The sequence below is a fragment of the Haemaphysalis longicornis genome, unplaced genomic scaffold (assembly GCF_048455015.1).
Source record: "Haemaphysalis longicornis isolate Haplotype H1 unplaced genomic scaffold, Haemaphysalis longicornis Haplotype H1 scaffold_7, whole genome shotgun sequence".
NCBI lineage: Eukaryota > Metazoa > Arthropoda > Arachnida > Ixodida > Ixodidae > Haemaphysalis > Haemaphysalis longicornis.
The window spans coordinates 75247137-75272932 of record NW_027526422.1 but is presented as its reverse complement, the minus strand read 5'-3'; the positions used below and the strand labels follow the sequence as shown (position 1 = coordinate 75272932).

Below are 25796 nucleotides of genomic sequence, written 5' to 3'. Positions count from 1 at the left end.
GCAGGGGAGAGATGGATGAGGAGGGAAAGGAGACGTGCGCGGGACCCATGCGTGGGAAGTGGCGGAGGAATGTGAGGAGGCCGCCGCCGCAGCGATAAGCGCGCGCCACAAAGTAAGGGCACGAGGCCACGTGCGGCGTAGAACCGTGTGCATTAGTCGAAGACGAACATCCAGCTGTTGTCCCCCGTACAGCGGCGAGGCTTAAACAACGCCGTGAGGTGAAAAAGAGAAACAACGCTACTGTTGCGTACAGCTTCGCTACCTTCAAGTCTTACGTATTAATGTGGGTTTCCTTCATTTTTTTTCGGTTCAGTTCCGGTTCGGCTTCAGCGAGCACAAAAAATAACGGTTCGGGTTCCGGTTCAGTTCCGGCAAAAATATCTGTTCGGTTCTGCTCGTGAAGAACTAGTCAACCAAAATGCAAAAAAAAAAAAAATGTTCGCACAAAAAAACACGAAAGTCTTATTTAGATTTAATAGCCAACGTAAATAGTACGCCTAATCTGCCAAGAAATAACAACCGAGAAATGCAATCTCTATAAGAGCGTATGGATCTGCATTCTATTGTACACAGGAGTCTGTACGATCGACATCCCCCGTGCAGTAACCAGAGGAGACGTAGCCAGTGGAATTGAGATTACATTTCACTCATACACAACGCGCACATAAACAATCCATTTCTAATAACGATAATAACAAAACGTCAGGGAAACTTTCGGGACATTTCAATGCAACTCCCTATATAAACGCAAGCGAAATTCTTTCGCAACGTTGCACAACAAAGGTATAAGCAAAGCTAAGCTACGAATGGAATGTCAGTAAAAAATGAACAGCGTTCGGGGAAGACTCAGAGGATTAACGATATTATTAGTCTCGAGCTTTCACAAACAACTGTACGTCGTCTGTACGTTGCTCTTAGGTAGCGAAATTGATTTGACATCGGATATTCATGGAATGCGTCGGAATAGTAGGAGCTGAGCCGAAGATCCCGGTACGTTTTCTTTAGTAATGAATTATTTTGAAATACCTTTTTAGAGTCGTACCAATTTTCTTTTCCCTTCCGCCAAGGTTGAAATGTAATCTACGGTCCACGCGGGAATCAATTGCTAGGAAATGACTAGCCGGAAAGCTTTCGATAAGACAACGGCGGAAACATCTTATGGGAGAATACAGCGCGGCATTACACAGCATTTCGCCTTCGGAATAAGTTCACCGTCCCTTGGCCTCCAACACAAGAGTATGCTGGTACACATTGTTACGGAAAATCCGGCGACAACAACACGAATATGAACGGTAACAAGCAATCTAACCTTTTTTTAGGCCTGCACTGCTGTGTCATTGTACCAAAGCAGCGCAGCTGTTTGCCGTCAACATGACCCAGTTGCAAAAACATGGCCCAATCACAAGGCTATTAGCGCCTCTTCTCTTTTTCTCTCTCACACACACACACGCATACATACATGCATACATACATACATACATACATACATACATACATACATACATACATACCTACGTACACGCATACATACATAAGTAGACAGACATACATATATCACGCATGCATACATACATACATACATACATGCAAACACGCATACATACATACATACATACATACATACATACATACATGCATACATACATACCTACGTACACGCATACATACATAAGTAGACATACATATATCACGCATACATACACACACACACATACATACATACATACATACATACACGCATACATACATACATACATACATACATGGATGCATGCATACAATACATACATACATACATACATACATGCATACAATACAATACATACATGCATGCATACAATACAATACATACATACATACATACATACATACATACATACATACATACATACATACATGCATACATACATACATACATACATACATACATACATACATACATACATACATACACACACAAACGCATACGCACAAAGTGCAGAGGGCAAATACTAGCTACATCCTTCCGCCGCGCCAGCGTCCAGGGTACCCCAGTGCCGCATTCATAATACATGGGCCTCCACGCTCGCGGTCCGTTACTAGGCGTGGCGGAGGGAGAGAGGGCGTCGAGAGGAGAGAAAGAAGGGGGCGGGGGCATGGGATCAGCAGTGACGTCCCGGAGTAAACAAACAGGGGACCCCCATGAACGATGCCACTCGTGCGACGGGCCTCGGAAAACACTCCGCAGCCGGGGCTCCGTGCTTGGCGGTGTCAGGAGGGGCTTAGGGTTTGCTGGCCGCACGAGAACAGAGGATAAAAATGCTCCCACGCGTATTTTTCCCCTTTTCGGTTCGCGCTGCAACTTCAGCCGCGTCCATGGTATATCTGAGCCAGGTTTCGGCCGTTCCCACGTGCTTTATCGGGCTGCATGTGTCGCGCCCACTCCACTGAGAATGCGAGGTGACGAATGCTGGCACGGTAGCGATGATCTTGAGACAGGCTGATATACACATCTTTCTACACCCTTTACTAAGCCATTTTGTGCTCTTTCTGAGCAACAAAAACAAAATAAAAACTCGGAGACTCTTAATCTTTGTCTCTAAGAGTGGAACTTTATAGCAGAGCAAAAGAAAACGAAAGAAAGAGCAAAAGCAAAAGACTCGAGGCAGGGGTAGCGGGATCTGGAAGTGTCTCTGGAAGGATGGCACACTCGTAGCCATGTCTCCAATTATCCATAACGACTTCTAGAGAATGCTGCGGCGGCGGTGACCTCTCCCAGGCAGGGTGCCTTTTCACCTTCATTTAGAATTAGCGCTAGAATTTAATTCTTTTACATGCGCGGTAGGACTAGGCTGCAGCGCTGGAGGTCTCTTTTCTTCTTTTTTGCTAAAGCCACTGCTTGTGCCAGGGGGACGTTCGGAGGTCCCCGCGAGGGGCCAGAGACAACAGCTCCGCTGTTAATAGAGAGAGTCGCGGTAGGGGGGATTAAATTAGTTCCGCGGGCCGGCCCTCGCCATGCCCATGCATTCGTCACGGTGGAGTGCGCTTCCTCGCCCTTCCTCCTCGCCCTTCCGCGCGCGCAGGCGCAGTCGGGTCCCGGTAAACACTGTAACTACGCAAACAACGGAACAGACGGACTGCTAAAACTCTCTAATATTAAAAAAAAAACCGTACTTCTCGTAAAACAAGTGGGGAACATGGAACTCTAATAAAATGGAGAATAGGGGTCGGACGTTCATCCTTCACCTAATTAATGCAACCCCTCCCCCATTTTTGGGGAGAGGAATATGCATGAATGAATAAATTTATTATGCAACTGTGCCACGCAGGCCTGCTGTGGAGATAGGACACAGAGCTACGGGTTAGGCGTCGATAAAGCTCATGTCGTATTTACGAGATCATCCTCCTTCACGAAGGACCACAGTCCATGCAAAACGCGTGTTTAACTACCAAATAACACACGCGCATAGAGCAAGGAACGAATTAAGTCACGTAAAAGTTTCAATGATTACAGGAAAGGTACCTTATGTTGGCGGATTTGGTTACCCGGGAATTTTTACGGTGCTCCACGCGCTCACCACGTCGAGTCCCGAAGGTGACTTCCGGGCGCTCGAAAGCGCATAGGCGCCCGCGATTTCGTCAGGTGGATTCGACGGCCAAAGTGGCTTTTAACCGGCCTGCGGGGTCGCTTTGCCCCACTATGCACACCGGGCCACTTACGCGCGAATACGTCGTGGACGCCCTCGGCGGGAGGTTAATGCAAAATCATCTACAAATTCGAATTGGGGTTTACGCGCCAAAGCTACTAGGCCGTGTCGTGTCGTAATTATTAAATCAGTACACCACGTAAGGTTTGTTATTGTGTGTGCGCGACTTTGGCTCACACGGAAGATTTGTTATTTCAACTTACGAAAACCCATTTGACCTATTTTTGCAATAGAACTTCAGAGTCCGCGCTCAGGAGAGTGTAGGCTGCGCTTAGTACTAAGCCAACGATGCCGGTAGGAACATGTGATCATCGACCAGATTTAAAGGAGTTCTCCAAGGTGGAGTAAGTTTCTGCGAAGGAAAGTTGGACATCCAACTGAATGTAGCCAAACGGCTACAAAGGAAAGCTGTACAGCTTCGTCAGAAACTTCGCACTCAGAAACTTTGCAGTGGTGGTCTCGGGTTCAAATCCTGGACAAGGACGAATTTTTCTACAACTGCGAAGTTGCTAAGGCAGCTGTATAGCTTTTCTTTGTAGCCGTTTGGCTGCATTCAGGTGGTAGTATAACTTTCCTTTGCAGAAACTTACTCCACCTTGAAGAACTCCTTTAAATCTGGTCGATTAACACCTGTCCATTACTTCGAGTTGTTGATCAATTCGTTCTCGCACTTCAAACGAGTAGCCTCGTGGTTAGTTCGATTGGTAGAGTGACTGCTCCGGCTAAGCGGTGCTCCCGAGTTCGAATCGTGGATCAAGTCGAATTTTTCTTCAACAGCGAAGTTCCTGAGAAGGCTGTATAGCTTTCCTTCGTAGCCGCTTGGCTGCCTTCAGGGGGATGTCAAACTTTCCTTCGCAACATGTGATCATATGGCTTTAACTGACGTAAAAAAAAGTGAACGATAAAAATAACAGCGTTTGTGTCTCAACGGGCTCTTGCGAAAATATGGATATGTTTTGTTGCTTTTCCACGACTTGGCCTGCGTGAGGAAAACAACCGCCGACACAGCTTCACCCAAAAATAAAGGTCAGGAACGGGGTCCAAGATACACAGGAGTCTCTTGAGGCCGCGCAGTCCACGAGAGGGAAAAATGAATGAGTGCAGCGAGCAAGACAGCAGCTTCTGTTTAGCTCCGGCGGTGTTCCTGGTAGCGTCGTCAAAAATAAGACCGAAAGGATACGTCCCAACTCTTTTTTTTGTTGTTGTTGTATTTTCCTACTTTAAAGCTAGCGTTCTCACTTTCGGGCTCTGAGTTTCGACAGTCCCCTAGGCAGACGGGAGTGGGTTGTTTGAAGAAAACCTCAAAACAGAAGGGCGCTTTTGGCTACGAATTACGCTTAGTTGGAGAAGGGAGTTGGACTTCCGAACTGGCAGAGTATGTACAGTCCTTGAAAAAAATTTCTAGGTCACTCCGAAGGTTTCTGGACCTTAAAGGATTCAAAACAAAAGCTCAGCGTTTATCTGCGACCAAAGCATTTGACAGCAGTAATAAAGCAGCTTTTTTTTTCTCCGGCTATCTGGCATAAAACGTTTCAGCCTTGCTCGAGAGGTAAGCTTCTACTTTGATTTTTTTGCGGCCTATCCACTTTTGGCAAATTTTGACAAGCACCACAGCTTAAAGAAAAGAAAGCGTTAAAGGAACCACAAAGACACTATAAACGTTCGGTTCATTGAAAAGATCGCGATGTCCCAATAACAATAACGCCAACATTACCGCAAACTTCGAGCAATAACCTACATAATAAGGGAGGTATATGGAGCAGTGGCAAATCGCCAGCCCCTTTCACGACCTGTGACATCACAGGGACTCGTTCGCCGGTTAGGCGGCTGCGGACAAGGACCCACCACCAAGAAATATCGTAGTGTGATTGTTGTACTGATGCCTCCAGTTCTGTCTGATAGCACCGCTTGAGTCTAAAGTGCCCTGAAAACTTTGTCTTTAAACTTTGTCTCCCTGTGGCGTCAATGCTGAAGTTATGTGGCACGAAATTTAAAAGTTGGTTGATGCGTTTTTAGCTTTTTCGGTGAAAACACTGCTTTTTTGGGGCAAGAATAGTTGCAAGATGGGGCAAGATCCGGTTACCAAAGGCCATAAATATAACAAAGTTGTATTTTTGTCCCCATGGTCGATTTAACAAAGACCTCTAAAATCTTCCACAAAGTACAATGCCGCCACGTAATTCGGCACATTTCCGCGAAAAAGTCGAGTTGTGCGTAAAATTCCGAAGAAGCCTGCAGGAGAACAGCAATCGCCTTTTCCAAGCTCAGTCTCACTTCCCATCTCGTTTCCGGTTTCTCCCAGTTCCCATGCTACGATCATCGTTAGCATATCAATTTGGAAACTTATTTTACGTACTCAGCAGTCATCCTTTGCGCACAAGCTAGCTCGGCAATATTTTTGATGCGATCACGTTTCTTCAACACCATCCGCTAGTTTCCCTTCTTCCGTCACCTCAAAAGTGGCAAGGTTTCAGGACATCATCAGAAGGACCTAATAATACGGAGCCTCGTTACACCATGAACCGTATCCCTGGTCGAGGCGTTCACTATTATATCTACAACAGCTGCTGCCGACCCTCCGTCGGTCTTACGCATATCATCGCGGTCACCTAAGAATACAGACGACCGGCGATTAACAAAAGTAGGCAGTGATCCCTGCGGGGCTACTACACCAACTCGTTTTCGCTGTGCCGTGCCTAATATTAGAAGTAGTGCCCCCGTTTCACTTCACGCATTCTTAGCAGGACAAGGCAAATATACCGGGAGTGAAATAGAATCTCAACGCGGCTCCCAGACAGGGGGTCGTGACACCTCCGGGCCCGGACAAAGAAACACGGCGCGGTCACCTTCTCGCTCCCTCCACTTCGGCTTCTTTGTTCTACGCGGCTGGGAGACGACAATGGGAGTCTAACAACAACAACACCCAGAGAACAAAAACAAAACACGAAGTTGGCGGCGGCTGGCAAGCCATCGCGCCCTGCAGCCCCGTATATACACACCGACTGTGGCTCCTTTTGTCGCGCGCCGCTTGCGTCACGATTAGCGGAGCAAAACACCTTCCGCGCGGATTCGGCGCCGCAGGGAAGAGCGGCGGGCAAAAAATAGGGGGAGGCGGGAAAGGCCGCGTCGCATTAGACACAGCGGCCGCCGGCCACCTTGGCACCAAAATAAACGGAGCACGAGACACCGCCGCCAAGCCAGCACGGGGAAGGCTGCGAGCAGAAGAGGGTTCAGGGCGACGCCTGGGCTCACGCGCAACCGAGCGGTTACGGCGAGGACAAGTTGGCCCTCTGTAAACCGGCGGGAGGCGGGGGGAAAACCCCGCGGAACCGGCAGGGTGACTCACGCACCGAGGACATGTGCACGTAGATCGGAGCTAGTGTCACATTTTGGGTCGCGTCGAGCTGCTGTTGAGACACGGCCGAGCCCTGTATCGACGTTCCTTCTTTTAGGGGCGAAGACCCTTAGGGGCTGGGGCTGTGTTGGCGTCTTCTGTCGTCGTCATCGTAATCGTCGTCTCATGTAGTCACCGTGCTAAACCTCCGGGAAAATTGTTTACGCCTCCGGGTAGAATGTAATAAAAAACACCGAGACACTCGTTCACGCCTCGCGCTGGAGCGCTTCGTGCTTCGAAGACAAGAGACCTTTACAGCAAAGCCGTATACCTGTACCCCCCAACAGTTTTATATCCATTGGCAAAAACGCCAAAACGCCAACAATACACTTTTACACTGCATGCGTCGCCCCTAAGCAGGTTTCACGTTAGTGGAGATGGCCCGGGATTTTTTTTACCGGATAGCAGACCAAGATAAGCTACTTAAACCATCAGTATGAGTGTCGTCAGTAGCGAAAAAATAGAAGGCTCGGCAGTAGAGGCGTCAGCCTGAACGCTTCAAGTCTTGCTGCACGCGTGTAATCTAATTACTTGCACTCCGTGCTACTGCCGCAAGTGAGACCGAGCGCATGAACCCGATGATCGCGTACCAAGAAATCGCACAACACTGTCGACTAGAAAGACATTACACCCCTGTACCCCAAAACTCCCGAGAGAACAGGAGCGACTCTCCTGCGTATTCCAGACAAACACTTGCCCCCACTTCAGAAGAGCTCATATTTTGGCTCTTTCCCTCTTTCCAACGCAGTGCCGATTCTGCGGGGTCTCCGGGACACCCTATCACGTGGTAGGCGGCTGAGACCAAGCCCCCTTCCCACATCCCACTCAGGAGCTTCCCGTGAAAGCCTTGAGAGCCTGCATGCAGCGTCGACTGGTGCGCACGTGCGTACGTTCGTCCGTCACAAAATACTTAATCACAATCGGCATCATCAGACTGGCTGTTAATCACTTACGGGGCCACCTCCTCACTTCATCATGCAAAGCTTTGTTCCTCACTTCTGTCATGAACAGTTTTGCGTGGGTCATGATTACACCCATTAGTATGCCCATGTTCTACCGATCCTTCCGAAGAAGAAATCGACCCTGGTTTTCTTTTAAAGTGGTCTTGAAAGAGGTTTTGGCGATGCATGAATTCTCACATTTTCAGGTAATCAATGTTCTAGTAATCATTTCCTTCAAGAATTTTGTTAAAGCGATCAGTATTAGTGGAGTTATTGGAAATCTTAACACGGCATTTTCGCCCGCACCGCGATTCTCCCTCCTTTCATTCACCTCCTTACTCCGCGCGAGTGTGACTGCCCATGATGCCTCGCTTCTCGGTGATGTCTACGAGAACATCCGGTTGTGCGCGTCTGCTACTGCGATATTCTGCGCCCCACCATCGCTTTGGGACGGGACCTTCTGACTTTCTGCATTCTGTTTTGGTTTGGTCGCTTTTTTTCTCAATCTGCTTACGAATCCTGCACTCCGCTGACTGCTGGAAAAACTGACGAAAGGAATGGGGTGGGAATTTCACGCTTTCACACCACGCCCAAAGATCAGGCAAAAAGAGAATGACACCGTCACCGCGCTCTCGCGGTGACGACACGTCTTGGTACATATTGGACGACATGTCTTGGTCTAAAATACCTGAGCGATTAACAAAAGAATCGCCTCAAAATTTGTGAGAGTGAGCACGTACAGTCAAACAAATGAAGCGGCCAGAGCGTTTTTTCCGTTCTATGATGTGCCGCCTGTCCGAAATCTTCCGCCTTGCCCAAGATTCCTCCCTGCACATGTGGACAAACCTCCATTGCCTTCTGACGTCGAGGGTATTGGCACGGTTTTTACGATGGCAGAATTGCTTGCGGCAATAGACTGTGCTAAGCGGAAAACTGCGCCTGGTCCAGACGCTGTACCCTACGAAGCCTTCAAGAATTTGAACAATGATGTGCTCGCTCAGCTACTCGATTCAATCAACGAGGTATGGCTTAGGGGCGCCGTCCCTGGCAGCTAGAAAGCAGCGCATGTCGTTCCTGTACCAAAACCTGGCAAGCCAGCGATAGTACTAGAAAACCTTCGGCCAATATCACTTACGGCGACGATTTGCAAGGTCGTAGAGAAAATTGTAGCCACTCGCTTGTCGTGGTGGCTTGAACAGCATGGCTATTACCATCCCGCACAAATCGGCTTTCGCCCATCACTTGGCACGGAGGACGGGCTTAGTGTTTTAGCAGCGTCAACATTGGCGTCAACCCGCAGTCGGGGTGTACGAACCATCCTGGCAACGGACATCCAAAAAGCCTATGACAACATCAATCATGCTGCTATCCCGGACTCAATTGATGTGCTCCACCTCCCCATGCGGGTGCGGCAGTTCGTCCACTCATTTCTTCAAGACAGGACATTTGCCATACGCCTTCACGGAGAAGCTGTTGGGTCCTTTGTTCTTGTACGTGGTGTGCCGCAAGGATCGGTATCGGCTCCGACCTTGTTTAATATGGCGTTGATTCCACTGGCATGGTGCCTTCACGATGTACCGGATGTTAAATTTCTCATTTAAGCCGATGACATCACTGTGTGGAGCACTCGCCATGACCTGAAACTCAAGCGAGTTGCCTGCAATCAGCCTTAGATGTGACCGCAGCCTTTGCCTCTTCGCTGGGCCTTCACATTTCACCAAGTAAGACAACATACACATCTGTTGCAAACCGCTGGGGCCGCCGAAGGCTGGCTGCTTGTCCCATCCGCCTTCAACTGGCTGGGCAACCACTGCAAGAGAGCCCAACAGTCAAAGTCCTGGGGTTGATGATACACCAGTAAGGAACGGCGACAGCTTGGCTAGCTCAGACTAAACACTAAGCTGCTCAAACGCTAGCACTAATACGCCGTATCGCTCCCAAAGCTGGTGGAGCCAACTCACACGGGGAGCGACAAATAGTGAGAGCAGTATTACAACCGCGCTTGGTCTGCTCTGCTCAGTTCCAGCATTTGACGGCAGCGCAGTGGGATCGACTGGAAGCAATTAACAGAGAGGCTATGAGAGCAATTACTGCGCTCCCACGCATCACCCCTATAGTTGCTCTCCAGGAACATGCCCAATAGAACACGTTCGATGAACTTGTTCATCAATGTCGCAAAGCTCGAGAACTGAATGCTTCATTGTGTGATTCGGCGCGAGCATTATTAGCTTCCGCAGTCTCGCATACGCTGCCAGCCCTACCACAGCGAGTGCTTCCCCCGTGGCAGTTCGGCAACAAGCCAACTGACCTTCGTCGCACACAGTCGAACAATTCGGCGACTGCCGTTCAACAACGCACCACCACTGCAATTCATTGCACTAGCCACCCAGCTCTCAGTAAGACATCCAGATTTAAGGTCCCGAACCTCCAGCATCGTTCCGTGCGGAACTTGTAGCCATTCGAGAGGCTCTCCTGGCTGTAACCGGACTCACTTTGCGGCCCGGGCGTGCATCGTAATTCGCACCGATGCCCGTCAAGCAGTCCGCTTACTACGGTTAGTGAGCCGTAGCCCTATGCTGGCCCAGAGTATTCACCACCTTGCGGCACAAATTGCTCACAAGATACTGATTGAATGGGTTCCGCGGGACCTACTGACGGCCCACTGCAAGGCAGACGTAGCAGCCCGGCTAGCAGTCTCCCTTCCATCTCCGACTTTCCCGTTAGAGCTGGATGATGCGACTTTCCTGCTGACTAGAAAGGAACTCCTCCGGCGCCGCACACGTGCTCTAATTCCACCGTGTGCTGCCACCCTCCCCTGGGTCTTACCCGTGCCGAGGAGGTTGCGCTTAGGAGGATCCGGGTGGGGGTGGCCTTAACTCCCGCCGTGGCCCGCCAATGGCCTCACTTCAAAGATTGTTTTCCAGACCCGGTTGCCCAGTTTGCCACTGCAGCGATGAAATAGCTGACATACACCACTTGCTGTGGTCTTGCCTCGCTTTGCATCCTACGAGACTGCGACATCTTGCGGAAACGGGCCTCGGCGTAGATGACGCATCCGCATACAACACATGGATATATGGGCCCCATCATCGTTCCCTTCTAGACTTTATACGCGAAGCGAACATTCTCATGTTCATCTAACAAACTTTCCTCATCATCAACTCGTACCCCTTATCTGTGCCCTGTGGCAAAATAACGCTCAAGAAAAATAAGTGCGAACACGAAAATATAAACCAGAACACCCGGAATTGAAAAATGCCGCTCGTTCAGGTTCAATAATGGTGTGGTATTGATATGTCTGGAAAGCAGCATTGCCCAACTTTGTTTTTTGTTTGTTCTGGTTCATATCTTCATGTTCGCGTTTTATTTGTTCATGACTGTACATGCGTTCCGAATCGACGTCGATTTAAATATTGCTTAATTGGCCGTTCGTTCGCGCTAGTGTCGAGCTTGGTCGTGTTGGGGTGACGCCATGGACGCGCGTACACAGGCAGTAGAAATATTCCATTCCGTTGTTCCAATCGGTTCTAAACTTTTATAACCGTAACAAAAAAGCAGCCGACACGGCACGGCGCAGGGACTTTTTTTTTTTAGAGTGATTCGTGCAGTCCGTTTCCCCCTACCCCTTACTTTCCGGGAAACTTCCACGCGACCCTGCGTTTATCAACTGCTAGACAAGCACACCGTAACCGAGCGGTCTCGGAAGAGTAGTGTCTGTTTTGGGGCCGTGCGCGCCTGCCTCTTTGATGGAATGTGCATGATTGCAAAAAACAATTATTCCGTCCTCACTTTTTTCCCTGATGGTCTGAAAGCCCTTTTCTCTTTGTAAAGGCAGTTCGTTCATTTTTTGACGCACTCGGGGCTGCCAAGTGCGATATGTGGAGGGATTGATTGCCGGCCGCGGCCCTATATTCCCCAAAATATAGGGCCGAGAATGGCCCGGAAGCGTCGTAAGAAGAAATACGGATCGCATTAGCGCTAGTGTTGAGTTGTATGGGCTTTGTAGACCTTACTATGTTTATTACCATCTAGGAACTAAAAGAACAGAGCCGCATTCATTACAGCACGAATGTTGTCCGGGCGCAGTTTTCGCTTCTCGAACGATTCTCCGCAAACGATTCCCGGCGACACCACGCGGACTAATTCGATCGGCCGACGTGTTCGTGTCGTAATCGGCGTCGTGTGACAAGGCGGTCTGCCAACTCGGAAGTCGTTGTCGCCGTCGTGTCGTCGTTGTGTCGGCCTAGCCTACGCGCCTTAATGAGCAGCGTGGTAATAGATTGCAGAAAGATCATTATAGACGAACACGATATTGCTCAGCGTTCTTCAGAACTCGCTAATTAACAAAAGGCGCCACCGCGACCCGTCGACGCTAAGCAGACGATGCCACTCCTCCCCGGAAGTGCGAGGAAAAGCAGTCCAATAGCATGATTTCTGCTTCGTGACGCACATGGGAGAATTGATGACGTATATGCGTCGGAATGGGGGAGCCCAGAAATACGTTGGAAAGGGTGGGTAGGCGGCAACAAACTTTGCTACGAAAGTGTGAGCTTTCCGCTGCACGTAAAAATGTCATACTTCGCACAGATGACGTTGACTACACAGACTAACGATTGCACTTGTTCATTTAGTGTGCCCAAAACGCCTATCAGAACCCCTTTAATGCTTTTGTTTTGACATCTGCGGCAGCGGAATAAAACCTATCCGAATAAAAGAACGAAGCGTACTCAAAGTATACCACTGTTATTAGGCTGTTAATAAGAGTAAAAGAGTGACATAGAAGACAGAAAAGACATTCGGATTAATCTACACACCGCGGAGCACTGCGGCTTCTTCAATAATCAGACGTGACTTCCGTCGTCATGGGTTCGCATCCCACCCGAAGCTAGCACCGTGTTCATAGTATTTTTCTTTCTATTCCAAGATTTCTGAAACCTATTTCTGAGAGGAAAAATTGTGAAACCGGTGGATGGGTACTTGTAAGGGGTAATTGTGGGTAAGCGTTTTTTGTGTGGCTCACCTGCATGCACACATTACTCTACGCGTGTTTGCCTTCAAGGCTTAAGGCCTCGCGAACTTCTAGTTGAGGTGCTTATAATTATATAAAGGACCATTTCTTAAATACCCTATATTGGTCGTGCGTACCTACACTGGGCATAGTGTCCTGCGTTACGGACAGATATCAGGAGGGTGCCACCGAGGATGGCTACGCATTAAAAACTATCTCCTCTGCGCGTTTGCCAACAGGTCTCCTTTTTTTTTGTTCGTTGAATAAGCCCTGATTATATCCTCGACAAGTACCTGCTCCCCCTGCCGGTAATCGACGAAGCCCCAAACCTCCCGCATGTTATGAACGTGTCGGGAGGAACGCGGCAGAGCGGAGCAGCCAGCGTTCCCACAAAAAATCCCAGACCATGAAACAAGAGAAGGTGCGAGGCAGGCAGTGTATAAGTGTATTCTTGGCGCCGTGGTATTTTTTTCCAACGGAAGGAAAACCGTTGGGGAGTAGAGGTATACAGCTTTGTTGAAAAAGTAGTCTCGTGACTTAGAAGCATAAGCTCTCTAGCGGGGGGTGTAACCGAGTGTCCCGGCGTTTTTTTAGTACGCGTTACGAAGCGCTATAGCGCGAGGCGTAAACGAGTGTCCCGGTGTTTTAGTACCGTGACTACATGAGACGAATATTACGATGACGACGACGACAGGAGACGCGAAAAGCCCCAGCCATTAAGGGGCTTCGCCCCTAATAGACCTTACAGTAGTGGACATCGCTTTCCCCGGGAGACAGGGACCCAATGCCCCCGTCGACTATTCCGCGAACCACAGGGGTCGACAAGAGATGTGAAACAACTAACCCCAAGAAGGCGACGAGACGTGCAGTTGTCAAGTAAGGTTTAACATGCGAGAATAATTCCCATCGTGGCTAAAATATTTCCAACGAGCGTCGCAGAAGAAAAAAAGAATCCCCTTTAGCTTCCTTCCACTAAAATGAGCCACATTTTCAAGTGAAGGGGCTAGGCTATGATCCCACGCGTTGAACTATCGTGTGGTGAATCCTACAGACGCGATTTTTGCGAGCTTAAAAGACAAACAAAACAAAGAAAAGAGACACACACAAGCGCTGTCTGTTCTTTGTCTGTTGTCGGTTTGTGCGCCGTGCGTTTTACGAGTTTGTTGCGACTCGCCGTTCACGCTACATCGCCCGCTGCCCGTGCATCCGCCATGCACATGTTTCGGTATTACTCTTTCAGTTCAACACTGGGGACGGTCTCCTATCCGAGCCACTTTCTGGTTCCTTTGTTCTCCGGACACACCGCTTCCGGCGGTTTTACTTCTGCCTTTGTGTTCACATTTATACTACGCACTTTATTCTGAGGTTCCACAGCGAACACACAAAACTGTTAAAGCAAGGCGTAAATGTCAATATCTCCACAGACGCAGGTAGTTTCAAAAGAAAGGCAAACCTGGGCGTGCCTGGTTGTATAGCCCCCGGTCCTTTTGCTGGGCACTATATACCGACCTTGTCAATATCGATCCTAATAACAGCCAGAACGAGCATTAGAGCTATTCATAAAAGCTCGCAGGACTTCCTTAATAGCCGGTCAGGAGACGCCGTGTTTATTCATTGCCACAAAAGACCGCGGGATAGAAGGGGGAAAAAAAGAAGTTCACCTCCCACGGCGACCTTTATTCGCGACTCGGAGTACTCTGCAAGCCCTACGCTGTTTCTTTTATACCACGCGTGCCATTCTTTTCTGTCCAGGGTGGAGCATATTTCGTCCCCCTTCACGGGCCTCGTATATATAAACTGTATGTACTCCCGTTGTGGGCCGTGAGAGTACGCGTCCTTGGACTCTGACAGTTGGCTATACAGGGAAGAAAATTACAACTACCACCTTTGGCCTTCACGCTGCCTGCGCTGCCACGGTGTACATACAAAACACTCTGCTGCATACGTGCGGCACTGAACACGTTGAGGCAGCAAGGTCGGATCCCCCATAATTTATGGCAAGCGCTCTCGTATACGGCCGCCCCCCACGCGGCCTGCTAGTGGCTACCAGCACGGAGACATAGCGCCGCTTTTATTATACAGTCTCCGGCGGTGACCTTAAGGAAACCTCCCAGTGGGAATTGATAAAGGAAGATACTGCATTTTGGCGCGTATAAACCGCAGCAGAAATGCGAAAACTTCAATGGCAAAGTACGGGTCCGGATGATACCCGGTTTTTTTTTCTGTAGTGCAGCTTCACGGCAATGCGCGCTGTGCCGTGAAGCTCCCACGCAGTAACGCTGACTAAGCCTTTCCTGGCAGCGATTGCGCAAGACATACAAGGACAAGAATAAAAAACAAGGGCAAGTGCACTGTAAGAACTGAATTTTATTAGTGAACTGTGACTTTCGCCTTGCGGTCAGTGTATTCTACTTGGTAAATATACGCCTTGTCTGTCTAGAGAGTATGTGATGTGATGCTTGAGCAGTAGCCTTGGTTCAGTCTTTCCTCTAAGGCGTTGCGCTGCTGAGCACGAGGTCGCCGGTTCGACTCCCGGCCGCGGCGGCCACTTTTTTGATGGAGGCGGAAAGCAAAAACGCCCGTGTGTACGAGATTTAGGCGCACGTAAAGATCCCCGGGTGGTCAAAATTAATCCGGAGCTCTCCACTACGGCGCGCCTCATCGCCTGCATTGCATCGGCGTGTTAAACCCTACAATCAATCAATAAAATCAATCGGTGCAGCCTTTCCTATATCAAATGTGCGGGAAATTCGCGATGATTTTTTTTCTTTCCCGGTGCGCTGAAAGGAGGGTGCGGATTATATGCAGGGGCGGGTTATACGCGCGAGAATACGGTAATACGATGAGATGGAGATTAAAAAGAGGTCGCCATCCCGCACTGCGAAAGTGGATGTACAGAGAAGCGGCTGTAAACCCCTACAAATGGACACTAAACTTTTTTACACCTTCTTTGACGAATAGGGTGTAAAAATCTTGTCCCATGGAATATACCTTTAAAAGGTGTCTCAGCTAAAAAAGGGTGTAAGGGTAAAAAATAGGGTGTGCTTCTGAACACCCTGAAATAAGTGTGTGGGCACCGAGGCTAGGCGTGATAATGCGATCGATGGGCTGAGCGCGCAGCTTGAAATATAGACACATTGAACAGGCAAAAATCACACTTGGACCACAAACGAACTGAGCAAGAACACCAACGGGATGCATGGGGAGAGCGAGTATACATACTTACTTATCCGCGAAGTACATCTGCTTTTCCTGCTTTTGCAGTCAGGAGAGGAAAGTGTTCTGATAGAGTCGCTGGGCTTGTCGCAAAAATCTTATATTTTAGTTCTAATTTTTGAATTTTGCATATTTATGTGAGCATTACAGCTGAGCGTGCGGATCTGCAACAACTTTTTAATCGTGAGGTGGATATTATGTTCAATAGGTCATCAAATCTTATTAAATACCAAACACCTATTCCACATTTTTTCAACACCCACCGAGAAGGGTGTTCAATATTTCAGCACCATATTTCCTAGAATGGTGTAAAGCTACAAATTTGCTGAGAAACTGAGAAAAACGGTCTGAAAGCCCTAAAACTAAGAAAAATGGTGTGAAAGACCTCCAACTCTGCAGGTATTTTCTATCCGTTCACAGGAGTGGACTTGAACATTTTCTGCAAGTGGGGGATTGTTTGGTACCTTACGGTGTTTAAAACGATATAAATTGTCATAATTTATAACCTGCGGAGCTGTTTAAGCTTGAGCGTGATTCGGTGGCGTTAGCGAAAAAATGCCAAGAAAAAAAAAACTTCGCCGCTTGTAAAGGGTGCATCACCGCAGATAGGGTATTATAACAGTGAAGCCGCCTTTCGCGCATGCTCGGGTGGGAGCACAAGGGGTGAGTGCATATGCGCTTCTCTTACTATACCATTTTAAAGGTGATAGTCTTTCTGGTCTACTAAAGCGCAACAAAATTGCGCAGATTGCATAAGCGGTGCAAGGCTGGATAAACAGCAGGGCGGTGGGTCGACCTAGCTGGTTTACCCCTTGAATCCGCTGTCAGTGGTGGGGGGACACACTGGATCAGCCTTGTAAAATCCGGCTAAACTTGGCTTCACCCCTCACCCCTTAGCCTAGCCTATAGCAAGAACATCGCAGAACCGAAGAAAACTTAGCAAAGCCTAGCAAAACCTAGCAAACCTTAGCAACACCGGAAGATGCTAGGTCGACCCCCAGCTCTGCTGTTTTTTTTTTTTTTTTGCAACTGAACTCGTATTTCATAGAAGGGTTGAGCTAGCCGGAATGTTTCAAGAGGTAGCAGTTCACAACTCTCAAGCAGTTTACCAGACATTGCTGTAACCCAGGATCAAAGAATCACGGGTCTGCTGCCTTGAAACATCCAAAGTAAACAAATGAATCAGCGGAATAAACGAGAACCAGTTTTGCGCAAACACGTTCTCAACCCCAATCCAATGCAATCCGCATCCACATCCAATCCGCTCCCTACTCCTCTGTTCGTATTAAGGACAGGCATTATGATACTGATCCTCAATAAGGATAGTGGTGCCCTGTTGTACTCTATGGTGTACTCGTCCGCCGCTGGAGCTCCTGCAGAGCAGGTCCCCCTCCCACTTCTCGCAAGTTTCCTCGCGCTACAGAGCAGCAGCGCTTGAGTCCTCATTCCAAGTAGTAAAATCTGGTGTTCCTCAAGGGTTGGTGCTTGGCCCCCCTCTCTTTTTAATTTACATAAATGACATAACTGTTCATATTATTTCGTCTGTTAGGTCATTCGCAGACGACTGCGTACCTCGGCGGCGTGTAACTAACCAGTCTAGTTGCATTGAACTTTAAGATGACCTATGTAAATTGGAAAAGCGGAGTGCTGACTGGCTAATGTCTATCATTACTAGAAAAGAACTAAAGTTACGCGCTTTACCACATGGAATGAAGTAATATTGTTGAACTATATCCTTAATTACATAAGAATTAAGCCTGTTAATTCATTTAAATACCTAGGAGTCCCCTTACTAACAACCTTTGCTGGAAAACGCACACAGACTTTATTTTAGCTGATACCTACAGGGCGCTTGGTTTTATCCGTCGTTCTTTACGCCACGCCAATAAGGACACCAAACTGATCGCACACACGCCCATTCTAAGGTAAAAAGTCGAATATTCCGCAACAATATGAGAGCCTTATCAATCATACTTGACCAAAAAACTTGAATCATTGCAAAAGAAGCGCTCGCTTCAAATCAGCTAGGTCAATACGCACGGCATTCAAGCATTACATTGAAAAAAAGTAACCGTGGTCTAGAACTTCTTGAAACAAGGCGCAAAGTTTCCCGGCTTATATTTTTTCATAAATTGTACCACAACCGTAATTATTTCACATTCTCAAGAATCAAACCCGCGCAACACATATCTCCGCGTATCGACCACCCAAATGAAGGGCAGCCGTAATTTTCCCGTACTGACCTACTCCGCCTTTCCTTTCTCCATTAAATAATTAGTGACTGGAACGCTCTCCCAAAAGACATTGCTGTCATCACAAACTCCGAAGAATTTGCCGGAAAACTTGCAAAACTGTTTCTGGAAGTGTAACAAAAACATGTAATAGTATGTGCTTGAGGTATGGCGGTAGAACCTTAGTCCTCTTATTTTTGTGGGTAATTTTGTGTTGTTTGCTTATGAATATTGTGTTCTGTCATTTTGTATCTGCACTGTATTTTGTACGCGGAGTTTCCTGTTCTATTGTACCTGTTTGTTTAAATCGAATCTAAGCAGAAATTAAGAACCTGTATTCTCTCCTGACGCTTGAGTGTATCCGTGTGATTTTGTTATCCCCCCCCCTCCTGTGTAAGGCCCGTAAGGGCCTTTAGGGGTAATAAAAATGAAAAAAAAGGAAGAAAGTGCCTTACCCTGTTAATGTCCATTATGCACGGGCATATTTTGAGTTCTTACGGCACTGATTTTAAACAATAAAAGTGGGTTTTAAAAATCTGTTTCCTTCGCAACATATTCCTTACAGGTTAGGTGACGACGGCCTAATTTGATCGCACACTATCAAGTCCGCACGTGGATATTTAACGAGTTGTCAGCATGCCTAACCTGCATGACCATTTACGTGTTCAAACAAAAAATCTATTGTTTACCACGAAAGAGGCCAACGGCGAAAATTTGCAGATGGTGACGCGACAGCTGCCGACGTAGTGTTATAAGAGTGCGATGGTCATCCAAAAATTGCATTTCATATGCCACACTGAAGCCATCGCTCGAAAGCGAGAAGAAACAATTAAGGCAGCCACAACTCCCGTTGGGCGCAATGTAATGCGGTGAATTCTTTACTATGTAATGTGGTGGATTCTTTACTTGATACTGGAATGGCACTATGAATCACGGAACAGGCGGAGGTCCTAGGAAAACCACAGCCTCTTGCGGACACCCCACGAGCTCCCGAATGGGTCGTAAGTGAGGTGCTTTTCGAAGTGGCCGTCCGCTACCCCGTAGGGGTACGGGGCAGCGTAGGGGAAGGCGGCTGCGTAAGGGTAGGTGGCCAGAACTGCCCCCAGCTTCTCGCTGACCCCTATAAAGCCTGCTCGAGAATGGTACACGGGTCCAGCGGCGTTTGGGCGGCTCTCAGTTCACGCATGGTGTTCCGCGTTCCTTCAAGTATAACACAGCAAACATCGCGCGCCTTGGCTGCATAACAGCCCCGCAACCTATCGTGAAACTAATAAAGTTTGATTTGACTTGATTTGAACCTTGAACTCGGCCAAGGTGAGAAGCTTCAGTGCATGGGTAGGGCATTCCGGTTGAAAACAACTTCATAGAGAAACGTGCAACTCGCGAGATATCTCCACGATGACACCGCCACTGTGTCGTCAATTTCGGCTTCTGTCAATCGCAATTTTAAAAACAATCGTCGTATGTCACTATCTCCCACCCTGTTCGGTCCCGGCTACGGCGACATCCCGAACGCTTCGCTCACGTTGTGCGCCTGCCGTCGACGTCTTCGCACAACGAGCGCGAAAAGCCGGCGATCATTTCAGGGACTTAGTTTTGCATGTTTAGTTTATCAGCGGGACCGACTGTGGCGCAACAAAGAGCAAGCACTGCCGTGCGTCACGTAGGGCGCAGATTTGTGGGGAACGACGCCAACTTCTCTAGTGGTTCTTCTCCTTCTTATATCTATTCGCTTTTTTTTTTGACTACAAAAGATAAAGAGAAAACAGCCAATTGGTAGTGCAGAAAAGAGCCATTCATTGGTGGTGCAAAGGCTGAATCTTCTGGGTGTGTGCGTGTGCTTGAAAGGGAGGGGGTGGACAACTTACACATGACTGATCAGTGGCGCGCAGTAGTTGTGTAATATGGTTAAGACTAGTTTTTCGCCACTTTTGCCACCACGCAATTGTCGAAGAGTCTGCGTGTGCACGTGCGGCACTGACGAAAGCTGAAACCTCCCGACCCTGAAAACAGTGCAGTTGTTGCGTTTTCTCCAGCTTTCGAGAACCCCGCCGCGACATGATGTAAGTCAGCCCCACGCCGTACACGCTTGACGGCTGTTTTTCTGCTTCGTCGTATTTGGCTGTCCTACGCGCAAAAGGGCGTGGCTTCTACTGGTCTCTGCTTTAGAGCGCTTGGAAGAAAGCTTAGAAAGTGCGCCGTGGGAGATCAATTGCCTAAACCTTGATTCGGTGCCAAGAACCGACGCTATTTTTTTTATTAGATGAGGCGCCTATCTCGATTACGCACATCGAACGGTGCCGTTTAAAATTGGTTGATTGATTGAACAAATCTTTATCCGACAAACAAGAGACGGTTGGTACGTTTAAAGAGACAAGTATTACACAGCAGAGTGCGCTTTCGAGGAAACCTTACGAACGCGATAGAAGGCAATAATTTCCGGCCGGACGTCCTTTGCTCCTGAAGACATGAGCAGAAAATACAACTTTGTCCAGCTTGAAAGAACAAGTATATGGCGACTCAGTCGACTTCATCCAAGACCCGGAAGAAATATTTTAACCGCCAAAAGATAAGACAAAAGGAAAACATTTGAAATATCTCGCTGCAGGACCAGCAGCGACGCAATAAAGGAAACGCTGAGAACGCAGTTATCAATGCACAAACTGCATGTTAGCGTTCAGGCGATTGGATCAAATGGGACCATAGCCCTATCATGCCCTTTGGTAATGAATTTGGCCGGTACCCGTCAATAACACAAAAGAAATCCCGTGACGTCATTAGGACAGCGCAGGAAGTGGCTGGCAAGTCGATACCGCTTTATCTGTTTCCCTTAAAGGGACCCTGGAACACTTTCGATAAGCGCTTTCACTCTTTCCTTCGCGTCTGGAACCACTGCGAAAGCTATACTTAACGCCAGCACGGAGCGGGACTGCGTTATTCGATGTTCGCACCCGATACGCCTTCCATTTATGCTTTGTTCTTGTGGCTTTTTTTTTTAAGTTGCTATCGAAAAGCGTTCATTGCTGCAACTGAAGGAAAACCGGCCAACAGCCGCTACATGGCTTCAGTGACATAATTCGAGCCGTCGAACAACGTCAATACCGACAAAAAGAGAAAAATCGTTTGGGCGAGTTTATAAGTTATCAGATGAGCACAGAGCAGTCATTTTTGGCTGAGTTACTTTGCGACCCCCTAATCTAAGTACTGGGTGTGTTGGCTGACTACGTTCTGCAAGCATTTAAGATTTCAAAAAAAGTTGAAAAAGTGTTGCAGTGTCCCTTTAATATCTAGATTATCATTTAGAAGATAGCGGTAAAATTGGTGCCATTGATTCCAGGGCAAGGCAGTCATTTCAACGATCCAAACTGGTATTTTGTCTTTATAGCCTTCTTAACCCCCCCAGTCCACCGAGATGTTTGCAAACCCTGTCGACCCACGTGCACGCATCAAGGGCGAAACATATGAGCTGAAGACGACGCGTCTGCGGTCGCATCTCCCTCTCCGAAAGCCGGTTTGGCTGCCGGAAGACCTTCGGATCGGCCCCTCGCTTGCCCGTCAAACCTGCCACACATTTTGCCGCGCCGCATAGGAAACCGTGGTCACATGTGTCTGCCGCTTTGCTACGCAGTTACGCACTGTTGCCCCTTCGGGCGCCCTCCGTCTGGCGGACGTCCCAGTAGGAGACAAGGAACCCGATGCGCCCCTCTTCGAGTGAACCGCGCCGTCTTGAGTAACGGAAACCTGCTCACGCCGATCAATTGCCGCTCCAGCGGCGATCCTCCGGCGACGTCGATGCCGAGATCGTTTTCGCGGTCCTCTCTACCCTCGTCGGAGGCCCCGTCCGCGAGTTTACTCCTGGCAAACAGCCGCACGCGAGCGGAGCTTTGGCGGCAGCGCGTGCCAACACAAGCGGCGCGCGAGAGAGAGATGAACCGGCCGCGTGACGACGTTGCGGGAAGTTGAACGTTCCTCGATGCCGCACAATGCACCGCTTACAATTGTAAAACGAAGGTTAACGAGGAGTACGAATCTCGCAGACGGAGTGCTGGATTGCCATCCACGTCTTTCGTTTATTTATATTACCCTTGTATTAAATTCGGTGTTTGCTAGCTTAACGAGAGAAACAACGAGCGGCACACAACTGGTATCGTGATATTGAAGTGCGCCATGAAGTGCTGTTTATATGCCTAGAAACGGCTAACTCCCTTACGCAGTGAATAAACTGCTGGAGTTCTCGAATGAAAAAAAAAAGGCCAATTTACTGCGAATCTATCCCTTAATATGCCCTATTGTGTACGCGAGGTTTGATGAGGACAAGCTCGCTGGAACCATGTCGCCAATAGCGCTATTGTGTCCAATCTGTGACTCTATTTCTGACTTCCGTATCCTTACCATGGCTTTATTATTGTACTGACGCGCCGCAGTTTCGATTACCGCGAGTTTTGAAGTTTCTCTTCCAACTCTATCACGCTACCAACAGTTCAGATCCGTCCTCCCGCTAGCTACATGTGGAACTAGCGCACAGAAAAGCTGACAAGGCCCCGGTTATTTCTGACGTCGTGTTGCGTTCTTCGCGCTGCAGGTTTCAAGCATGCAGCCCCAATTCAATTACTTGCCCGAACTGGTTCGCTTAGTTGAGCGAATTGGTTATACAAGGATGGTTAACCAACACTTTGGAAAGACTTCGTTATGTATTAGGGTATTAACATTTACCGCACAAAGAGTCATCCCCTCCACATTCACAGCGGTTGTGAATGCGAAACGCTGCAGTAATTCCAATGCGTCAATCACCCCTATATGACCAGATAATCGTACCGCTAGTTCATTAACGTGTTTATAAGGGCCTCTCCGCTGAAGTGACTGATGCGAACTTTTAAGTCCAAAAGGCATTAATCAAATATTAACTGTGCCGACACCTACACAGTGCGCGTATAACGAATCGCCTAACGGGTGGACAATCAGTTTATATGACTGGCATTTGGCAAAAAAAAAAATGCGACTTCGCACCGCCCAACCTCCGTCGCCGAGTTGTGGTGTTTCTGTCTCGTCTTCCGCTGAAACTCAAATTAACCTCTCTTGCAAACTTGCATCTCATGTTTAAACGAACTTGCGCGGACGCGCATTAATATTCGTGCCATTTCAAGGACGAATAAACCAAATTAGCCCTGTTCACGCCATGACGCGGAATTTGTCTGCCGCCCGAAAGTTTTAAGTGTCATGCGGTGTAGAAGATTCGGTGTAACGAAAAGTCAGGTGTGCTCGAGAAAACTCTAGCAGCAGATTCTGCGTTGAAGCGTAGTACAGCGGGACAAGCGATAAAGAGACCCTATAATGCGCAAAATGTTAGCCTGGCTTCACCAAGGACAAGGAGCTTGAGGGCGCCGGCGAAAAGATTCGACATACTGAGCTACTTTTCAAAGATAAGCTACAGTTTAACAGCACGTGCTAACGAGGCTTTTCTCTGTTTCCGCCCATAAGGAAGCCACGTTTGAAGCAACGTCGCTGTAGCCGAAGGTTAGCGTTTAAATCTGTGGCCTCGTTATATTCTTCCGGTTGCCGGTCTGGAGATAAGAATGGAACTTTGGGGGCAAAATATATAAAAATATTAAAACTCATTGTACCAATTTGAGTAACGAAGCGTGCAAGAAAAGACTGCTTAAGCTATTCAGCAATCATAAAATTGGCCGTTCATTATTCGTACAGCTTATGCAGTCGACTTCACTGCGGCAGATTAAACGCTTCATAGTGTAACAATGTCTACGTGAACTACTTCATGAACAACCGTGCACGTAGATAAAACAGTCGGAGAAACATGTGTAGTTTTTTTTGTTTTTGTATGCTCTTCCTTATTAAACTGGATATTTCAGGCAGTAATTATTCCTTTAACATAACTTGAGACTCATATGACCCCGTAACGGAAAAAGGGAGTCGTCACCTTGTTGATGATAATTCAGCTCTGCATTGCTTTGTTCTGGGTAATTTCCTTTAAAGTGCGTAGTAGTTTTTTTATGCCTTCACGAGCCGAAATATGTCGTAAGCAACTAGGTAGGTTATGCCAGGTTAAGTCAGATAACATCATTTAGTTAGCACACGTAGAGAAAATCACTCCATGCTCCGACTTCGAACATCAACTTGAGCTGGTCGGCATAGCTTCATTGAGAAAAAGTGCGCGCATAAAACAAAAGCTTAAGAAGGGGAGACACTGTGCTCCTGTTTTTTTTTTAATTGTTCAAAAGTATTTGTTTTGTCCTTGCACTTTTTCACTATGATGACACTTGTCAAAAAGGATGAGAGTCTTTTAAGATATTTTCGAATGTAATGTTCTTTCACAAGACGAGTCATTTAAAAGGAGCTCATTGCCCATCTCTAAGTAACAGAAGAACTGTGTATGTCGTTATCGTCTAAGTCAAACGACTATACATTTTCACGACGCAAGTTCGATCGAGGAAATACAAGGCCTTTATTTTACGAAGAACTGACACTTTCTGCGAAATTGTTTCATGAATATTTCAGGATTTACTTACAAAATTCTCGAAGTGCCAGCCATTTAAAAGTTCGGAACTATTTCTCGCTCTTGTTGCATTAAAAATATTTAAGAATCGATTAATGTTCGAAAGTTAAGAGGCCAAAATAGTGGCATTCTGCATCCTTTTATCTCGACTTACATGTGCTGAAAGGTCTTCCCGGGCAGGGTTTCCCTCAACCGGACACTTTCGCGGGGGTTGCTGTCGGCGGCACTGAACTTCACTGTACAATTATCTCCTCGAAAAAAGGCCTCGAAAGTGGCGGAACGTTGCTTTTGAAGCCGGCGCCGCTAGTTCACAAATCCTCGTGATCCACTTCAACAGCAAACTCGACGAGAGAGAACCTGCGCTTGGCAACAGGATTTCTCACTGGGTGCGGCCTTCGAAACAGTCAAACTTTTCCGACACCTGTTTCAGTAACTGAGTGGGTAATAAACTTTCACCACAGCAAACGAACCTCCTGCCACAAACACCACCGAGTGCAACCCTGCGCCGCGCCACACTGGCGCTATCCACGCTTGCAAGCAGACGACAGTAGCAGACGACGCGCCGCTGCCGAACGTCTGCTGTCTCCCTCTTTCTTCTTCTGCTTCTGTCCTCCCCCTCTTCTTTTTACCGCTGTAGCGCTGGAGTCGCCGTTGCGTGCTTCGTCGCTTCCCGCCCCTACCGGCACCGATCTCGCGATGTCTCGCGACCCGTGGCGAAATACGAGAGCGAGAGAGAAAGAGGAGAGAGAGGGATGCTTGTGGCCTTCGCTCCGGTTGGTTCACTGTGCCGAGAAACCGAAATTTAGCGA

General features: G+C 48.0%; 1 protein-coding gene across 1 annotated transcript in view; it reads right to left on the bottom strand.

Moving 5' to 3' along the window:
• The window catches only part of Hk (potassium voltage-gated channel subfamily A regulatory beta subunit hyperkinetic), a 71951-nt gene extending 46395 nt beyond the window's left edge, over nt 1–25556 (bottom strand). Inside the window, exon 1 of the mRNA XM_077677875.1 lies at nt 25142–25556. The gene's annotated coding sequence lies outside the window, so the exon portion shown is untranslated. The remainder of the gene's footprint in view (nt 1–25141) is intronic.
• Between the last annotated feature and the right edge of the window lie 240 nt (nt 25557–25796).